General features: G+C 32.9%; 1 protein-coding gene across 15 annotated transcripts in view; it reads right to left on the minus strand.

The window, feature by feature from the left end:
• LOC146403580 (uncharacterized) overlaps nt 1-18,657 on the minus strand; it is a 688,950-nt gene that overhangs the window by 571,817 nt on the left and 98,476 nt on the right. For 2 of the 15 annotated variants that reach the window (XR_014804424.1, XR_014804428.1), the window contains one exon: nt 11,188-13,153. The exons of the other annotated variants lie outside the window; for them this stretch is intronic. The gene's annotated coding sequence lies outside the window, so the exon portion shown is untranslated. Of the gene's footprint in view, nt 1-11,187; nt 13,154-18,657 lie in introns of those variants that run through there. 15 annotated transcript variants of the gene reach the window in all.

Below are 18,657 nucleotides of genomic sequence, written 5' to 3' on the forward strand. Positions count from 1 at the left end.
CTTCAACACTGGATATTTAAGAGGCAGTTGGATGAGGGAAAGAGGTTACTTATTTGCAGCCTCAGTTGACATGGCCAACACAAAGGCACTGTGCTACTTTGCTATTCCCTTCTTAGATCATTTTCACCCCTTGCTTTGTCCACTTGTCATAACCTAGAGAGGTGCAAAACACTACACTTTAGCCCACTGTGTATACTGAGACAAAATAGTTCCTTGCTCATTTTAATGATGGGACAACATTTTTCTTTTACTCTTTACTTCATGAATCTTCTACAAGATCAGCTCTGCTGATATCTTTAATTGTGATGCTTTCCTTTGATCTGCCATTTATCAGATGACTCAATGGATAATTATACAGGAAGCTTCAAGTTCTCTGTGTTTAGCACAGGGAATTATATTCCATAGCTTGTAATAACCTACGATGGACTATAATCTGACAAAAAAACTGAATCAATATGCTGTACAAAATACTGAAAATCAACTACACTACAAAAAGAAAAAAAAGATTTCAGATCTCTGATATGAATGCAGCATTTTTTTTCTCATCAACTTCGCAGTTTTTTCTCTACACATACCCCCTCATCTTTCCTCATTAGAATCTAGGAAAAAAAGAAAATTCTCTCTAGAGCTAGTACTTCATTTTATATTTTTAGTTCATTCCTTTCCGATTTTCTGTGGAGCTGAGTGCTATTCATAAATCCCCTTCTTAGCACATTTTTTTCTTCTACTAAACCCACATTTTGTTTCTGTCTTTTTTTCTCTTTAAACTCAATTTCCTGAAAAACATGCCATCTTTCAGTTCTTATCTCTAAGTCTCTAAAAGTTTTATCTATTACTGCGTAAGAACTGGTTCCAGTCAACAAGTGTATAGGAGTTGCCGTCGTGGCGCAGTGGTTAACGAATCAGACTAGGAACCATGAGGTTGCGGGTTCGGTCCCTGCCCTTGCTCAGTGGGTTAACGATCCGGCGTTGCCGTGAGCTGTGGTGTAGGTTGCAGACGCGGCTCAGATCGAGTCGCGCGTTGCTGTGGCTCTGGTGTAGGCCGGCGGCTACAGCTCCGAATGGACCCCTAGCCTGGGAACCTCCATATGCCGCAGAAGCGGCCCAAAGAAATAGCAAAAAAAAAAAAAAAAAAAAAAAAAAGAAGTGTATAAAGAATTTACTAGATGGGGAAGTCTAGCACAATATCACTTTTGGGGATCCTTCTACTTGTTGCCTAGATTCTTTCTAGAGACTCTTTATGTACTTTTTAACCTCATTTTCTGCTTGTGCAACAACACTCTGATGTATTAACACTTGGTTCAAGATCCCAGGTCTATGTCAATTATCACTCCTGCCATTTCTACAGCCCTGTCCCATCCTGTGGACTGTTCTTTTTCTGCATTCTTAGCCTTTAAACAGTGTATTTATTTTGAACTCTCGCACTCAAATACAATTCATTTCAACCGAGGTTTCTGGTATTCCACTAAGTGCCAGGGATTGTGAGAGGCCCTGAGAACACAAACCTGAAAAATGATCCACTTTCTCCAAGTATTGTTGCCTTTGTTTCCTTTCCACTCTCCTACTGCCATAACCTTCTTCCAGCTGGCTTCCATTATCACTGCTCTAGTGGAACTGTTCTCTCTGAGGTTGCCAATGGTTTCCTTGTTCCAAAATTAAATAGTTGTTTTAAATAATTTAATATTTCCATTCTTCTTGACTTCTTACTTTTGGTTCTGTTGAGCATCCACTTGCAATTCTGCCATGTTGTCTCATTATTACAATGTATCAATTGTACACCAGCCTCTACAATTGCTTCATTTTATTTTCCTTCATATTATTTTACCGACCCACCTAAGTTTGCCTAATATTAGATCTTAATTTCCTATGCTCATTTTTACTGTCTTCCAAAATCAAAACAAACAAAAACATCTAACTTCGACTTAAATTCACACAGAACTATATTTTACTTATCCTGTTTTATTCATTCACTAAGCATTTTAATTTATCTGTTAAGTCTGCTCTTTTACTTCTACCTGTGAAGTGAGGAAGAAGATTAAATTTTTAAATAATCATGACCTCTAAAAATTCTAAGATAGGAGAACAGAAAATCTGACTTGCCTTTCAAGTTCCCCATTCATATTTATATTGCTTGCTTTCTTCAGCATTTGTATCACCATTAAAATGTTCTAGTACAAAATGCTTTTGATGTTAACACATCCATAGTTTAATGAATTGCTTTTCTCCCCTAATCCAGCCTCTCTTTTACATAGCCGCATTTTTATTAGAAATACCTTGAACATAAACCTGAATAAGGGCAACAAGCAAAGTCTATCTGGGGGAAAAAAAAAAAAAAAAGATAAACCTTGTCTTTCTTGGAAATATTACCATTGTTCAAATCATTCAGACCTTGCATCCTAGAATAATTTTTGGGTTTCTTCTCTTCACTCTCCAGATAAAAGAATTTTCCAAATACTCTCAACTTAGCTTAAGCAATAAAAGCAATAGTAACTAACACCTGATTTTAGAATGTAGCTTCGGAGTTTACAAGGCTTCCTCCTACATATTACATAATTAAATGGAGAGGAGGTAGTTTTGTAAGTAAATCTCAGTATTACCTCATCATAATCCTGTAACTTTGGTCTCATTGAATAGATGGACATGCTGAAGCTAAATTAAGTGATTTACAATTCAGAATTTATGCTAACCTTTTTACACCATTATGACACTGCTTCATGGTAAACACTTTCAAACTTGAGTTCTTCTTCCTATATCTACTACTTATGTAGTTTAGATCTCATTATTGTCAACTTAATAAGAAGCACTATTTATTTTGCATCATTATATCTTTGCTATTTCTTTGTACTATTCATTTTGCTCATTGTTATCATTATCTTTTGCACAATATTTCATCTAAAATAAGCTCTTTTCTAATTATAAAATGGATAAAGAGATTCCCAGATGCCTGAGGATATGCTATTTTCTGTCTTTTGGTATTTATTATTTTGGAAGAAAAATCTGAGGCCCTTTTAAATTTTGAGTTTATTGAAGATATCTTTTTTTCTTAATTGGATGTTTGTAATAATTCATCTACATTTGTACAAGTTTATATCTAATCATTGGATTAGTTTAGAAGACTATGTTTTAAGTTACTTGTGTTTGTTTATATTGCTCTACTCTCCTTCCAGAATTCATATATCAAGTAAATATTGACTTCTGCATTTGTTTTCATTTTGCTAAAATATTCTCTCATTTTAATTTGTGAAAAGGGGAATAGAAGAATGAGGCAAAAAGAGTATGAAAATAAATGAAGTAAAACTTCACTTTAAAAAGTTAGAAAAAATCACAATACATATAAAGTAAAAAAGAAGAAAAAAAAATGACAAAATTCTTAATAGACTTTATGAAATAGAAAGCAAAAAGAGAACAGAGAGTTGCAACAAAGTCCAAAGGTGGCTCACTGAGAAGATAAATAAGATCAACAAACTTTTGGCAAGACTAATAATGACTTAAAATCACGCTAAATTTTAAGAAACACCTTTGAGGTATAATTTAAGTACTGCACTTGTATTTAAGCTAAGTCTTTCAATTCTTAATATTTAACAACTGCTTCTGCTCAGTAAAATGTAAATATACTGCAGGGTCTAGATTTGCATTTAAAGATGTAATTGAGACTACTAGTATGGAAGCTAAATATTATAGAATAAAATTTGCCAATAAAAGAAAAATTAGATTTCTGCTCCTGAGACTTCTTAAGTTTAAAACGGCTGGGAGGAAAATGTGTTAGTTTGATTCATTTGAGAGATACAAAATTTCAGCTCAATAAACCTTTGTTGAGCACATCAGTTACAGGGCAATGCTTGACAGCGCTTTTTCTCTCTCAAGTTCCTGAAAAGAGTTCCTTTGTTCCTAAAGAGAGATCCTTTGTCAAGATTCAAGAAATTCATCTGTGACTTCTCAAGTCTGAGATTTTAAAAAAAGTAAAAAAATATATGTATGTGTGTGAGAGTGTATACACTTATACATGTGGTTATTTCTTCAAATATATACACACACACACACACATATATCACTTATTGCTCCTTTCTTCCATGATGTCTTCAGCATACTTTCTAACAGACTTCATTTAATTAAATTTGAAATTTCCATGGAGAAATCTTTCTAATAAATCTCTCAATTTTACCTTTGATAGTGGCAAACATATCCGCTTGCATGCTCACTGTTCAGCACGACACATGAGATTTAGCATTTACATGCCCCCTTAAAGAAAGGAGATGAAAAATGTCTCACATTTTATGAGCACTGAAATCACAATTTTCAGATGTCCTTCCACTAATGAAATTTATGGCCTTGGAGCAATACGCTCTTCTGTACTGAGGGAGAAATGACTTATATGAAGATTCCTGCCTTGCAAAAACAACATGGCACGTTTATTTATTGAGGTTTTAGCTTTTCTTCTGTTCCATCGACAAATGAAGCCTATATTACATATTAAGTAGGTAAGCTGACTTTTTTAAAAGCTGATAGCTACATTGTGTGTGTGAGAGAGAGAGATTTCAATGCTATTAAAGCATTATCTCCTTTAATGCTTATTTTTTAAGTTAGACTTTTTCATATTGAGTCAGAAATAGCTCTACTCTATGAGGAGGAAAGAAGGATGAATAGAAGAGGTTTGGGATGGCATATTCAAGGAATCCTAAAAATACGATGATTCCTTATTCCCTTCAGTTCACGAAGCATATGTTGGGTTTTCCTCTCTAGGGGAGAAAGAACACAGATGACATCTGGGAGACTTTTCCCATCCCTAGTTAAAATAGATATATCTTTTAAAAAGCTGAACTATTATAAATGGTATAGAAATGTATAAGCATGCTTTGTGACTAGTAGCAGTACTGAAAGTTCAATATAAAAGACATTGGTTTTATAAGTTCATATCCAATTTGCTCAGCATAAATGAATTTTGGAGCCTCTGTGTATTAAGGAGAGCTCAATTAAATAAGCTAACAAAAACCAGACATTCATTCCTTAAATCAAGACATTTCTCATTTACAAAAAAAACAAAATAAAGGTGAACCCTCATTTTAATCCCCCAAATCAGAAGTGAAATATGACATAGAAATTCAGAAACAAAAAATGTGTTTGAATTTTAAACCACATGAAGCATAATTCTCAGTTACTTCTTTGGTGAACACAGTTATTTCAATCGGAAAGTGCCCTGGATATCATGACATAAGCATGACCCAGATATGTGAGGCTGTTTTTAAATGCCTCCAGCTGTCTCTAATTAATACGCATTCCTCACCTTAAAATCTTAAAATAAGTATAGCATCAGAGAGTGTCATCAGTGTTAGGAAGTTTAAACATAGCATCATTAAATAGTATCTGAGGAAAATCCAGTCTGAATGGTGTTTACCTTGAAAAGTTGGAAAAATCAAATAGTCCTATGTATTTCATCAAAAAGATATGCCATATATGAGGAAAGTCATAGAAATTGTTAACAATAAGTCTGCCATACCATAAATCAAAATTCTTAATCTTAGCTTCTTCCATAAACAAAAAGATTTTTATGTAGCTAATTAATGTTCCAATGTAAATTTTATAATTAAAGTTAAGTTTAAGACAACTGAGATTCAAAATGTGCTTTAAATATTGGGTTGGAACTTTTTCTCCCCACCAACTTTGAAAATAATAATCTGTTTCATATTTAATGGGTGATCAACTAGCAAATTAAAATTGGCTTCTGCTCAGGAGCATGCAGCATATTCCACAGCTTCCAAAAGAGCTATGTTAATTTGGTAGCCACTACCCACTTGTGGATATTTAAATTTAAATTTAAGTTACAGAAAATTTAGAAATTCAGTCCTTTAATTTCTCACATTTCATGTACTCATTACAGACATATGGCTAATGGTTACTGTACTAGACAGCAAAATACACAATATTTTCATGGGGCAGAGAGTTCTACTGGACAAAACTGCAAGGAAAATTATCACAATCTTGTAAATCAAATATACTTCAATAAAACTTTTTTTTTAATTGCAGAATTATTTATCCTGGAAAGAAGAAAGAAGCTTGGCCTCATGATAGTCTCTGAATGACAGAGCAGATACAAAGACAGTCAATCAGCTGTTTTTCATATACTGGGTAGACACAGGAGGAATTGTTTTAAAATATAATAGAGGGACTTATGTTAAATAAAAAAAAAAAGTAGAGGTTATTTAAAAAGTGAAGACTTATAGAAAGTGTCCCCTTCATGGCTTTCCATAACAGTGAAATCTGTGACTATTTATCATTAATAACCAAGATAAATGCTTAGATCTCTTTCCTAAACTCAAGAGTGTTAATAAATCAATCAGGCATTTAATCAATACTTATTGGATGGGTACTCTATGAGAGAGAGTTTAGATAGCAGGAACATTTAGCTGGATTTATCATTCCTGCTGCTGCAACGTCGCACTTCAGGACTGAGGAAGATAATAAATACACAAACAAATATAATTTTAGGTACTAAAAGGGGTATGAAGAAGATAAAATCACATAATATTGAGGAAGTGATGGTGGGTAGTACAGGAATTTGGCAAGTCAGGGAAGGCCCATCTGAAGAGCTGATGTTTGTGTTGAGATTTCTGTAGAGAGGAAGAAGCAACCTTGAGAGAATCAAATAATCTGGGAGAAAATCGCTTTAAGTAGAGGACATAGGAAATGCCAACCCCTACAACATTAAAACAAAAGCCACTGTGTCTGGAGAATAATAAAGTGGAAGAATAGCTTAAGATGAGCTGGAGACATACGCAGGGGCCCGTTCTTGCAGGGCCTTGTGGGCCATGATGTGGAGTTACGTGTTACTCTGGTTGCAAGAGAGCCAATGGAGAATTCAACAAGATCCTTCTGTCTCTTTGAAAACTGGGATGTGAAGTTAGGAGGGGAGGAAAAGGGCAGAGAGGGCAGTCTGTGAAAAATAGCTTGGTGGACTACAGATTTATCAATAGAAATGTTAGTAAGTTGTCAGATTTAATATGTTTGGAGGTAGGACAGGATGCATTGATGGGTAGGAAGTAGTGTGTAAGAAAAAAAAAGCAAAGGATTATTCTTAGTGTTTGACTTGAGCAAAGGACAAAGGGATGAACAGTGTTGAAACTTACTAAAATAATGGAGGTTTGGTGGGGGACATATTTGAACAATTTCATGTTACATTTGAAATCTGTTTTAGACACAGAAGTTGATATGTGTAATAGTCATTTGGATATAGGAATCTATGAATCAGGAGAAAGTAGAAAAAATAAGTATGGACATAGAAAATTTCAAACATCTTGATCTAAATGAGATTAAGTGTTCTCTATTATGAGAACACTATCTCAACAAGTACAAACTATAAAAACTTTACATATGCATGTGAAAGATTCCTCAAGATAAACTCTCTGCTCAGCCATAAAATAAATTTAATTCAAAGCTTAAAATCTTATAGATTCTGATCTGAAAACTACCATATGATTAAATTAAAAACCAATAACAATAAAATATCTAGAAAATATACAAATACTTGGGAATAACATACTTCTAAATAAACATTAATTAAAAAATCCAAAAGTAGTATTATTTTCAGTGAATAATGATGAAAACAATACATTACAATTTAGTGGATACAAACTAAAGCATTTCATAGTTGTATAGTTGATTTACAATTATCATGTTAGTTTCATACATACAGGAAAGTGATTCCATTATGTATATCTCAAAATTATTTTCCATTTTAGGTTATTGTAAGATATTGAATATAATTTCCTGTGCTACACAGCAAATCCTTGTTGCTTATCTTTTTGATAAGTAGTAATTCGTATCTGTTAATCTCATACTGCTAACTGTCCCTCCTCCCCCCTCTCTCCCCTTTGGTAACCTTAAGTTTATTTTCTGTGTCTATGAGTCTGTTTTTGTGTTCAATATAGATTCATTTGTATTATTTTATACATATAAGTAATATTATGTATAATATTCATCTTTCTCTGACTTACATCATTGAGTATAATATTCTCTAGGTCTATCCATCTTGCTGCAAATGGCAGTATTTCATTTTTATGGTTGAGTAGTATTCCATTGTATAAGCCAACTGTCCGTTGATGGGTACTTGAGTTGTTTCCATGTCTTGGCTATTGTAAATAGAGCTGCTATGAACATTGTGATGCATGTATCTTTTGAATTTGAGTTTTTATCTCTTCCAAATATATACTCAGAAGTGGAATTGCTAGATCACAGGAAAGCTCTGTTTTTAATTTTTTAAGGAATGTTCTCAATTTCCATAATGGCTGCAGCAATATACACTCCCATCAGTGGTAGAAGGATTCCTTTTTGTCCACATCTCCAGCATTTATTACTTGCAAACTTTTTTTTTTAAACATTTAATACATGTTTATTACTGCAGGAGGTTATTTTCGTCTTTTTTTTTTTTTTTTTTTTTTTTTTTTGCTATTTCTTGGGCCGCTCCCGCGGCATATGGAGGTTCCCAGGTTAGGGGTCTATTCGGAGCTGTAGCCACTGGCCTACGCCAGAGGCACAGCAACGCGGGATCCGAGCTGCGTCTGCAACCTACACCACACCTCAGGCAGCGCCGGATCGTTAACCCACTGAGCAAGGGCAGGGACTGAACCCGCAACCTCATGGTTCCTAGTCGGATTCGTTAACCACTGCGCCACGACGGGAACTCCCAATTACTTGCAAACTTTTTGATGACAGCCATCCTGATGGATGTGAGTTGATACCTTACTGTGTATTTGATTTGCATTTTTCTAATGATTAAAAATGTTAAGCATCTTTTCATGTGTCTGTTGGTGATATGTATATCTTCTTTAGAGAACTGTCTATTTAGGTCTTCTGACAATGTTTTGATTGGGTTGTTATTTTGATATTGAGATATGTGAGCTGTTTGTGTATTTACCCCTCATTGGTTGCATAATTTGCAAATATTTTCTCCTGTTCCATAGGTTGTCTTTTCACTTTGTTGATGGCTTCTTTTGCTGTGCAAAACCTTTTAAGTTTCATTTATTTATTTCTGCTTTTACTTCTTTGCCTTGGAAGACTAATCTAAGAAAATATTGCTATATTTATGTCAGACTATTTTGCCTATATTCTCTTCTAGGAGTTTTATGGTGACATGTATTATATATGCATCTTTAAAACATTTTAAGTTTATTTTTGTATATGGTATGGGGAAGTGTTCTAATTTCACTGATTTATATGTATCTGGCCAGATTTTCCAACAACACTTGTTGAGGAGACTGTTTTTTTCTCGATTGTATATTCTTGCATCCTTTGTTGTAGACTGACTGTATCTGCATGGGTTTATTTGTAGGTTTTACATTCTGCTCCACTGATTTATATGTTTGTTTTTGTGCAATACCATGCTGTTTTGATTACTGTGGCTTTGCAATATAGTCTAAAGTCTGGAAAGGTATGCCTCCAGCTTTGTTCTTTTAACTCAGGATTGTTTTGGCAATTCTAGGTCTTTTGTGGTGCCATATAAGTTTTAGGATTGTTTGTTCTAATTTTTTGAAAAATGTCATGGGTATTTTGATAGGGATTGCATTAAATATGTGGACTGACTTGAGTAGTACAGTCATTTTAACTATTCATTCTTCTAATCCAAGATCATAGGATATATTTCCATTTCTTTGAATCATCCGCCATTTCCTTTATCAATGTTTCATAGTTTTCAGCTTAAAGGCTTTCCATACTCTTATTTAAGTTTATTCCTACTTATTTTTTGGATACAATTTTAAGCAGGATTTTTTTTTCTTTCTGCTATTTCATTATTAGTGTAAATAAATGCAACAGATTTTTGTAAGTAAAATCTTGTATGCTGCTCCTTGTTGAATTAGTTTATCAGTTCTAATAGTTTTTGTGTTGACACTTTAGAGTATCATGTCATCTGCAAATAGTGAGTTTTACTTCTCTTCTAGTTTAGATATTTTATTTATTTTTCTTGTCTAATTGCTGTGGCTAGGACTTCCAATATTATGTTGAATAGAAGTGGTGAGAGTGAACATCTTTTGTTTTTTTCCTGAATTTAATGAGACAGTTTTCAGTTTTTCACTGTTTAGTATTATATTGGCTATAGATTATAATAAATGGCTTTTATCATGTTGCAGTATGTTCTCGCTATATCCATTTGGTCGGAGTTTTTATCATGAATACATGTTGAACTTTGTCAAATGCATCACCTGCATCTATTGAGATGATCATGTGTTTTTTGTATTTTCTTTTGTTTATGTGGTATATCACATTGATTGTGTATGTTGAACCATCATTACAACCCTGAATGAATTCACCTTTGTCATTAGTGTATGATCCTTTTTATGTGTTGCTGGATTCAGTTTGCTGATATTTTGTTGAAGATTTTTGCATCTATATTTATCAAAGATATTAGCTGGTAATATTCTTTCTTTCCTTTTGCAGCATCTTTGTCTGGTTTTGGTATCAGGTTAAGGTGGTTTCATAGAATAAATTTAGAAGTGTTTCTTCCTCTTCAATTTTTTGGAATAGTTTAAGCAGGATAGTTACAAGTTTTTCTTTGTGTGTTTGATAGAATTTTAAAGCTGTCCAGTTCTGGACTGACTTTTGTTTGAAGGATTTTTTTTTTAATTACAGATTCTATTTCACTTCTAGTGCTTGAACTATAAATTATGTTTCTTCTTGACTCAGTTTTGGCAGGCTGTACATTTTTAGAAACTTTTCCAGTTCATCCAATTTGTTGCCATATAACTGTTCATAGTATTCTCTTAGGGTTTTTTTTTTTTTTTTTTTTTTTGTATTTCTGTGCTATCACTTTTTATTTCTCCTCTTTCATTTCTTATTTTGTTTGAGTCCTCTCTCTTTTCTCTTTGGTTGACCTGGATAGTTACTTGGAGACAGCTACTCTGTCCTGTGATGGAGATGCTGACAGCTGAGCAAGGAGCAGTTGAAGACCTCAGTGGGCAGATCCTCAAGAGTTAGGTATTGGTCTTCCAAAGGTGTTGGAACAGTTGTGGTAGCCAGAAGAAAGAAGAAATAGAAGATTTTGATGCTGGAAATCTTGGGAAAAAATGGATAAATCTTAACGTTCCATTACTTATTCACATAGACAATTCACTTCTCTAGCAAGCATTTCGTAATGAACTCTAAGTTCTTACATGAGTCAATCTATTCTGTAATTTAAAAAAAAAAAGACTCACTGTAAACTTTGAGCAAATTGTTTATTTTTTCATACTGTTAGCATATACTTCTGCTATCAATCTTCTGTATATAGAAATTAGTAACAGAATCATACAGAAAGAGTTGAGTGTAAGTTTAAACAAATAAAGTCTACATTTAAATGATGTCTGTTCATAGATGCTTGGTGAAAGTTTTCTATAAAACTCCACATTGTATCTATCCACATTATCAAATATGTCATGCCTGTTCTTATAGTTGTACAAAAAATGCATTGAATCATTTAATAATCTTTTACAAATACATTAGAAAGTATCATTATAAATAATTTCATTCATTCATCATTTATTTATTCCACAAGCATTTGCTGAGTACTGCGTAAGCACTGTGCAAAGTGCTGAAATAATCAGAAACTAGTAGAGACTAGTAGAGATTTGTTACTGAATGAAGCCTATATTACATTCAAAATAATTCAGGATAGTAAAAATTCAAATAAATACAATCAATCATTGTGTAGCTATAATAACAGGGAGTATTTTCTGAGTTACTTATGGTCTGTTTATTTCATATCCAGAGCTTCAGGGAGCCTGTTAATCCTTAGGCAGTCAATGCAGAAATAATCAAGACATTATTTCCAAATGAATCAAGAAACTGGAGCTTAATAATGGATAGGACACATTCTGTCACGAAATACTGCAGCCATTTGTTAATGGATAATTTCTGTGTTTTATAGGAAGGACAGGGAGTGAAACTCATTATAAGTGGTTCCTTATATGTTTTAACAATTGACCTAGATAATTTAACATAATTATGTAACATAAGCTTCACAATAATTCCAGATACTTTATCCTGTTGTCTTAGGAAACGGATATTCAGGCATATTGTCAAATTTCATGTAGCTACTGCAAAGTCTTGTTTACCTCCTCTAGGAGACAATGTGCTTTTCATTTTATCACATTCAGAATCATTCTGAAGACAATGTTAGAATGATTCAAAGAATTACAGCACTGTAACATTTATTTGTTTTAGAGTTTATAAAGTGTTTTCATGTGTATCACATAATCTTTAAAACGATTCTTGTTCTTGATATTCATGTTGAAAAATGTGTTTTGAAAAGAATGATGAACTAGAAGAAATCCTTTTGATGCCTTCTTAATGGGCGTCAGTTTAATGTAATTAGTTTTATTTTGAGGCAGAAAAATAAAACTAGGCTTAAGAGCTTAATGAAACATCATTGTACTATACTGCCCAAATATTTTAGTGAGATAATTCTGAAATGTCAGGCTATTTTCTAGAACTAAGCACAAAAAATATTACTCAAGTACTTTTCTGGGTATACCATTTTTTACATACTTCCAGTTCAATTAATAAGTTTTGATGGGAAGAGGGATGGCTGTAACAGAGATATGTGTGTAGAAAATCATGAATATTACAGTGATTCATGACCTTATTTCCTGACATGTGGACTAAGTCAACCTAGGGGTAGAATACTCCAATTTCAAGTGTAGTACTTCTCTACGGTATCAATTTTGACAAGCAAAACTTTTTATTGTGAAATGATTTTGAACTCTACATGGAAATTGAAAAATAGGAGAGTTCCATGTAAACTTCAACTTCACCTATTTTTCATCAATGATAACATCTTCCATGATCATAATACAATAATCAAAATCAGGAGATTAGTACAATGCTATTAACTAAATGACAGACTACATTTATATTACAACTGTTTATTCTTTAATTTTATTTATATCAATTGATTCTTCCATTTACTTATTTATTGAAGCTTCCTTAGGAGAAGTTTTAATTTATACTTCTGTAGAATGGTCAATAGGTGCCAATCTTTATATTTATGGTCACAAATTGGGAGTTGAATAGAAGCCTTTTACTCTGGGGAGAAAATTCTATGATTTATTCCGTATGGGAAAAAGACATCTTGTCTTCCCTGTTGTGAGCATAGCTAGCACAGCAACTTAGATCTTTAGGCTTGCTCATTCTAATGAAAAGAAGAATAAAAAACACAACCCATAATGAATAAAATCTAGTTTACAAAACAATAAATTATATTAAAATGAAAGCATACCATATTGTCATTAAAAAATCATTAAAAGCCAAGCAAGTTTCTTATGGAAATTGAAATATAAAAACTGCTGATAGAAGCAGTGCTCAGGTTAGGCAGTGATGTCAAGTTATTCATTTTAAGAGAACTTCATGACATGCTTTTGGGAAGGCCAGCTTCTCTTAGCTGTTCTCTGGTTGGAATACTGGGGGGCATAAAACTATTAACTGATGCTAGGAGCTTGTACCATTGTAATTTAAATGTCCAGAATTACCTACAAAATCACCAGGAAGATCATAATTTGCTTTTAAATTCACCATTCCTGAATTTTAAACTTCCATTTGATTTTATTTTTAATAGTTCTCTTTTGCATTTTTCAAAATTAAAAAATATTTACTCTGGAATATTGAACGTATATCATTATAATCATTCAGACTGAAGCCATTCAGTTCACATCAGTATACTCAATAAAAGGTAGAACATTCTCTCTATATATAAAAAAATTCTGATTCTGCTACAAAGCTAAAAAATGGTTTAATTCTAGAAAGATAAGGTCTACAAAAATTCATATTTCGATACCACAAGCCTTGAGCCAAACAATGATAACTTTCCATAGAAAATCATTTTAATATGCTAGAAGTGTTAAGTTTAACTCTATACAACTGGCTTCTTCATAAAAAAAAACTGAATTAATTTTTCATTTTATTTATTCAACATTACTTAAAATTTTATACCAACTTGGAGAAGGCAATTTATTTTATAGAGAAAAAAGTACACAATACAAAAATATTCTAAGCATTTTACATAAATAAATCAATCACTCTAAAATCATCTAAGTGGGTATTATATTTTCTTCATTTTTTTTCAGACGACTAACATAAGGCAAAAATAACTGAAGATTCCCCATATTGCTTAGAAGATTGAATTGGGTGAATCTGTAATTTCTTTCAGCTCTAAGATTCTGCCTTGTTACTAAAGCATATGTCTTAACAACTATGAAGGAGGAAGGATGGGAGGAATACTAAGTATCACCACACTTATTCTGTTAGAAACAAACCATTAATTATACTTACCAATTTACTGACAAGAATTTGAAATTAGCTCTATTCTCACTTTTTGGGAATGATATTTTTGGTAAAATAGTCTCTATAATAACATATTCTACAATTAAGGCATAGTGATCTGGCCTCAAACTATTTCTCAAAAATAATAATTCAATAGAAATATTAAGAGTATAGAGTAGAAAGAGGGAACTTAGTGTCCATACTTCTCAAAGTAATCTACTGAGACTCAATGCAATTCCTATCAAAATCTCAATGGCATTTTTTACAGAAGTAGAAAAACAATCCTAAATTGCATACGGAACTGCAAAAGACTTCAAATGGCCAAAGAAATCCTGAGCAAGAACGAAGATGGATGCATCACATTTCCTGCTTTCAAACTATACTGCAAAGCTACAGTAGTCAATACAGTATTGTACTGGCAATAAAAAAAATAGATGAATGAAAGAGAATCAAGACCCAAGAAAGAAGCCCTCACATATGTAGTCAATTAATATTTGATAAGATAGCCAAGGATATGCCTTGGGGAAAAAAGCAGCCTCTTCAATAAGTGGTGATAGGAAACTGGTTAATCAGAGGCAGAAAAATGAAATTTTACTATATTATACCATTCACAAAAATTAATTCAAAATGAATTAAAAATTTAAACATAAAATATGAAACAAAAATTCCTACAAGGAAACGTAGCAAAAAGTTTCTTGATGCTGGTCTTCACAACAATTTTTTTGGACAGGACATCAAAAACAAAAGCAAAAATCAGTAAGCTGGACCACATCAAACTAAAAAGTTTCTGCACAGCAAAAGAAACAATCAACAACATTAAAAAGCAACCTATGGAACGTTAGAAAGTATTTGCAAACCTATATATCTGATAAGGGGTTAAATCCAAAATATATAAAGAACTCATATGACTCAATAACAAATAAACAATCAGAACAAAAAATGAACAGTGAAATTAGGTAAACACTTTTCCAAAGAAGACATAAGATGTCAACAGGATACATCAAAAAGTGCTCAGGTGCTCAATATTACTAATCATCAGGGAAATGCAAATCATAACCACAAGGAAAAAAAACCACCTCACACCTGTTAGAATGGCTGTCATGAAGATGACAAGAGATAACATAAGGATGTGGAGAAAGGGAACACTTGGGCACCATTTGTGGGAATGTGAATTGGTACAGCCACAATGGAAAGTAGGATGGAGGTCCCTCAAAAACTTAAAAATATAACTACTATATGATCTAGACATCCCACTTTTGGGTATATATTCAAATGAAGTGAAAAAAGGGTATTAAAGAGATATCTGTACTTCATATTCATTGCAGTATTATTTATAATACTCAAGATAAGGAAACAATCTAAGAGTCTGCCAATGGGTCAATAGATAAAGATGGTATGAGATACATATATACATATATAGTAGAGCATTATTCAGCCATGAGAAGGAAGAAGATCCTTCTATTTGAGAGAACATCAATGGACCTTGAGGGTATTGTGCTAAGTGAAATAATTTAGAAAAAGACAACTATTGTATGATCTCTCTTATATGTGGAATCCAAAAAAGTCAAACGCATAGAAAGAGAATAGAACAGTGGTAACCAGGAGCTAGAGATGGGAAAGATCTCTAGTGAAGATGTTAGTCAAAGCATAAAATTTCCAGTTAGAAGATGAGTAAGTTCTGGGGATCTAATACACAGCCTTGTGAATATAGGTAATACCACCAGATAACATACTTGAAAGTTGTTAAGAGAGTAGATCTCAAATGTTCTCACCACAAAATGAAATGGAATTATGCATCATTGTGGAGGTGTTAGCTAAAGCTATCGTCATAATCATACTGTACTATATAAACATTTCAAATCAATAGGTTGTACCCTTAAACTTACACAATGTTATACTCCAATTATATTTCAATAAAATGAGGAAGGGAGTTCCCACCATGGTGCAGCAGAAATGAACCCGACTAGCATCCATGAGGATGCCAGTTTGATCCCTGGCCTTGCTCAGTGGGTCTGGGATCCGGCATTGCTGTGAGCTGTGGTGTAGGTCGCATATGTGGCTTGGATCCCACATTGTTGTGCTGTGGTGCAGGCTGGCAGCTACAGCTCCAATTCTACCCTTAGCCTGGGAACTTCCATATGCTGTGGGTGTGGCCCTAAAAAAAAAAAAAAAGCAAAAAAAATAAAGAAAAATACATATTTTATAAATACTAGATTGTTTTCAACTATACTGAAAATAATTAACATTTGTTAAATTAATATATCCATATGAAATAAATTATAATTTAAATACTATATCAAGAATCAAAATAACAGAGCTAGGTGTCATCCCAACACTGTTCTGCAAATAATTCACTTACCACTCAGCTTTGATTTCCTCCGTTATAAAGTATAAATAATGACACACATCTCACAGGGCTGTTTTGAGGATGAAAATTAAGTAAATATAAAAAACATGCCTGACAATTAGTAGGGAATGCTTTTCATAATCATTATTACTTGTTAAAAGAATTTCATTGTAATGAAAATACATTAAGGCTGGATTAAAAAACTTACAAACTGCCATGTTTAGAGAGGAACCACTTGTCTAAAGTTACATCAAAAATGAATAAACTTTGTCCTTCTGAGATTCAACTTATAATTTCAACTACTAGATCTCAAAATTTTGGCATTTCTGCTTTTAGGAATGCTTTATTATATCTATTACCACTTCTCAACGATCCTTGGCAATTCATCTGAAACAGAAGACACTTATTTCTCATCATGCTAGCAGATCAAAGTTGGCATTTAATCACTATGAACACTGGATATATTTCGAATTCAGCTTTAAATACTGAAAGTTGGAAAAGTAGACGGCATTCTACGTTTTGTATTATGTTCTTCAAACATTCTTTCCTATTAGACTGACACTACATTATCATTTTTAAATCTTAAATATTTGACTTGGTTCTGATTTATTCTTTTATGGAAATGCTGAGGAGAGAGCTACATTTCAAGAAAATGATGTCTTGCTTATGGAAGGAAATTCCACGTAGGAAAAACTGAGGCAATCTTTTTGTGCAGAGAATTATTCCATGGAAGCTTTTCTCTGTGTGTTAGAACTAATAGAATTTTTTCTGAAAAAAAAAATTTAATTTAGGGAATGGTTTCATCTAATAGACTCTGTAAGTCAATTTAAAGAGTATTTATCTCCAAATAGGTTGAAATATACAAAGACTGCCTTCTCTCTTCTTCCAGGTAACATTCAATATTCTAATAAATAGTTCCGAAGCCGTATTTCAAAACTGGATTTTAGGCAACTAGAACTTATGTCAAGGTACTGTCAACTCCTTTAGGATTTTAAGAAAAAAGTTCATAAGTTGGTTGCACAATATTTCCTATTTTACTTTTTCTCTTTAATCCAAAAATATTTCCTTTCCAGTTCACTGACATTTCTAATTTCAATCTTGAAATTCATTTATTTTTTTTTCTCCCAGTTATTATCCTGATGTGGTGCATGCAATGTATAGCTATAGAATGTAAACCTTTGTGAGTTCTTATAAAAGCCAACATGTGTTAAGAATAATTTTAACTGAACACGATGGCCGATTAAACCAGTGAGAGAATTGGAAATAAAAATTCAAACAGCATTCCCAAGACAGTGTTGTTGGATAGAGTAACTGCTTAAGTAGAGGAAGGTATATCCAGGGATTTTACAAAGACAGTGAAAACTAAGAAGAAGGTGCAACTGGGAAAAACATGGAACTGTAAGTTTAGCAAAACAAGTTTTATTTCTAGTTGCACCACTTGCGACTTTAACCAAGTTACTTAACTATCATGTGAAAGGATGGAGTTGAAGTTGCCTTAGATGGTTAAAACAAGGTGAGCGTTAAAACTTTTTACTCTGGGGGAGTTGCCATTGAGGTGCAGCGGAAACGAATCCCATTACTAACCATGAGGTTGCAGGTTCGATCCCTGGCCTTGCTCAATGGGTTAAAGATCTGGTGCTGTCATGAGCTGTGATGTACGTCACAGATGCGGCTCAGATCCTGCATTACTGTGGCTGTGGCCAGCAGCTGTAGCTCTGATTCAACCCCTAGCCTGGGAACCTCCATATGCTGCAGATTTGGCCCTAAAAAGCAAAAAAAAAAAAAAAAAAAAAATGTATTACACATTTTACTTAGAACAATAATTTTCACATTTTAAAAACAATTTAATAATATAAATTTCTTACAGTATTGTTAGAATTGTACAGCAGAATTTCCTAGTATTATTTGATAGTAAGTTCAGAATAGAGAAATTCAATAACTAAATCTATTTTATTAAAATATAACCTTTTTGAATTTTGGCAAATTATGTATTTTATTTGATCCTGAGAAAGTGAGATAGATTAAATATA

The sequence above is a fragment of the Sus scrofa genome, chromosome 5 (genome assembly GCF_054392235.1).
Source record: "Sus scrofa isolate SSC_HxYL_T2T_F1_AM1 chromosome 5, Sscrofa_HxYL_maternal_Yorkshire_Landrace_v2.0, whole genome shotgun sequence".
NCBI classification, from domain to species: Eukaryota; Metazoa; Chordata; class Mammalia; order Artiodactyla; family Suidae; genus Sus; species Sus scrofa.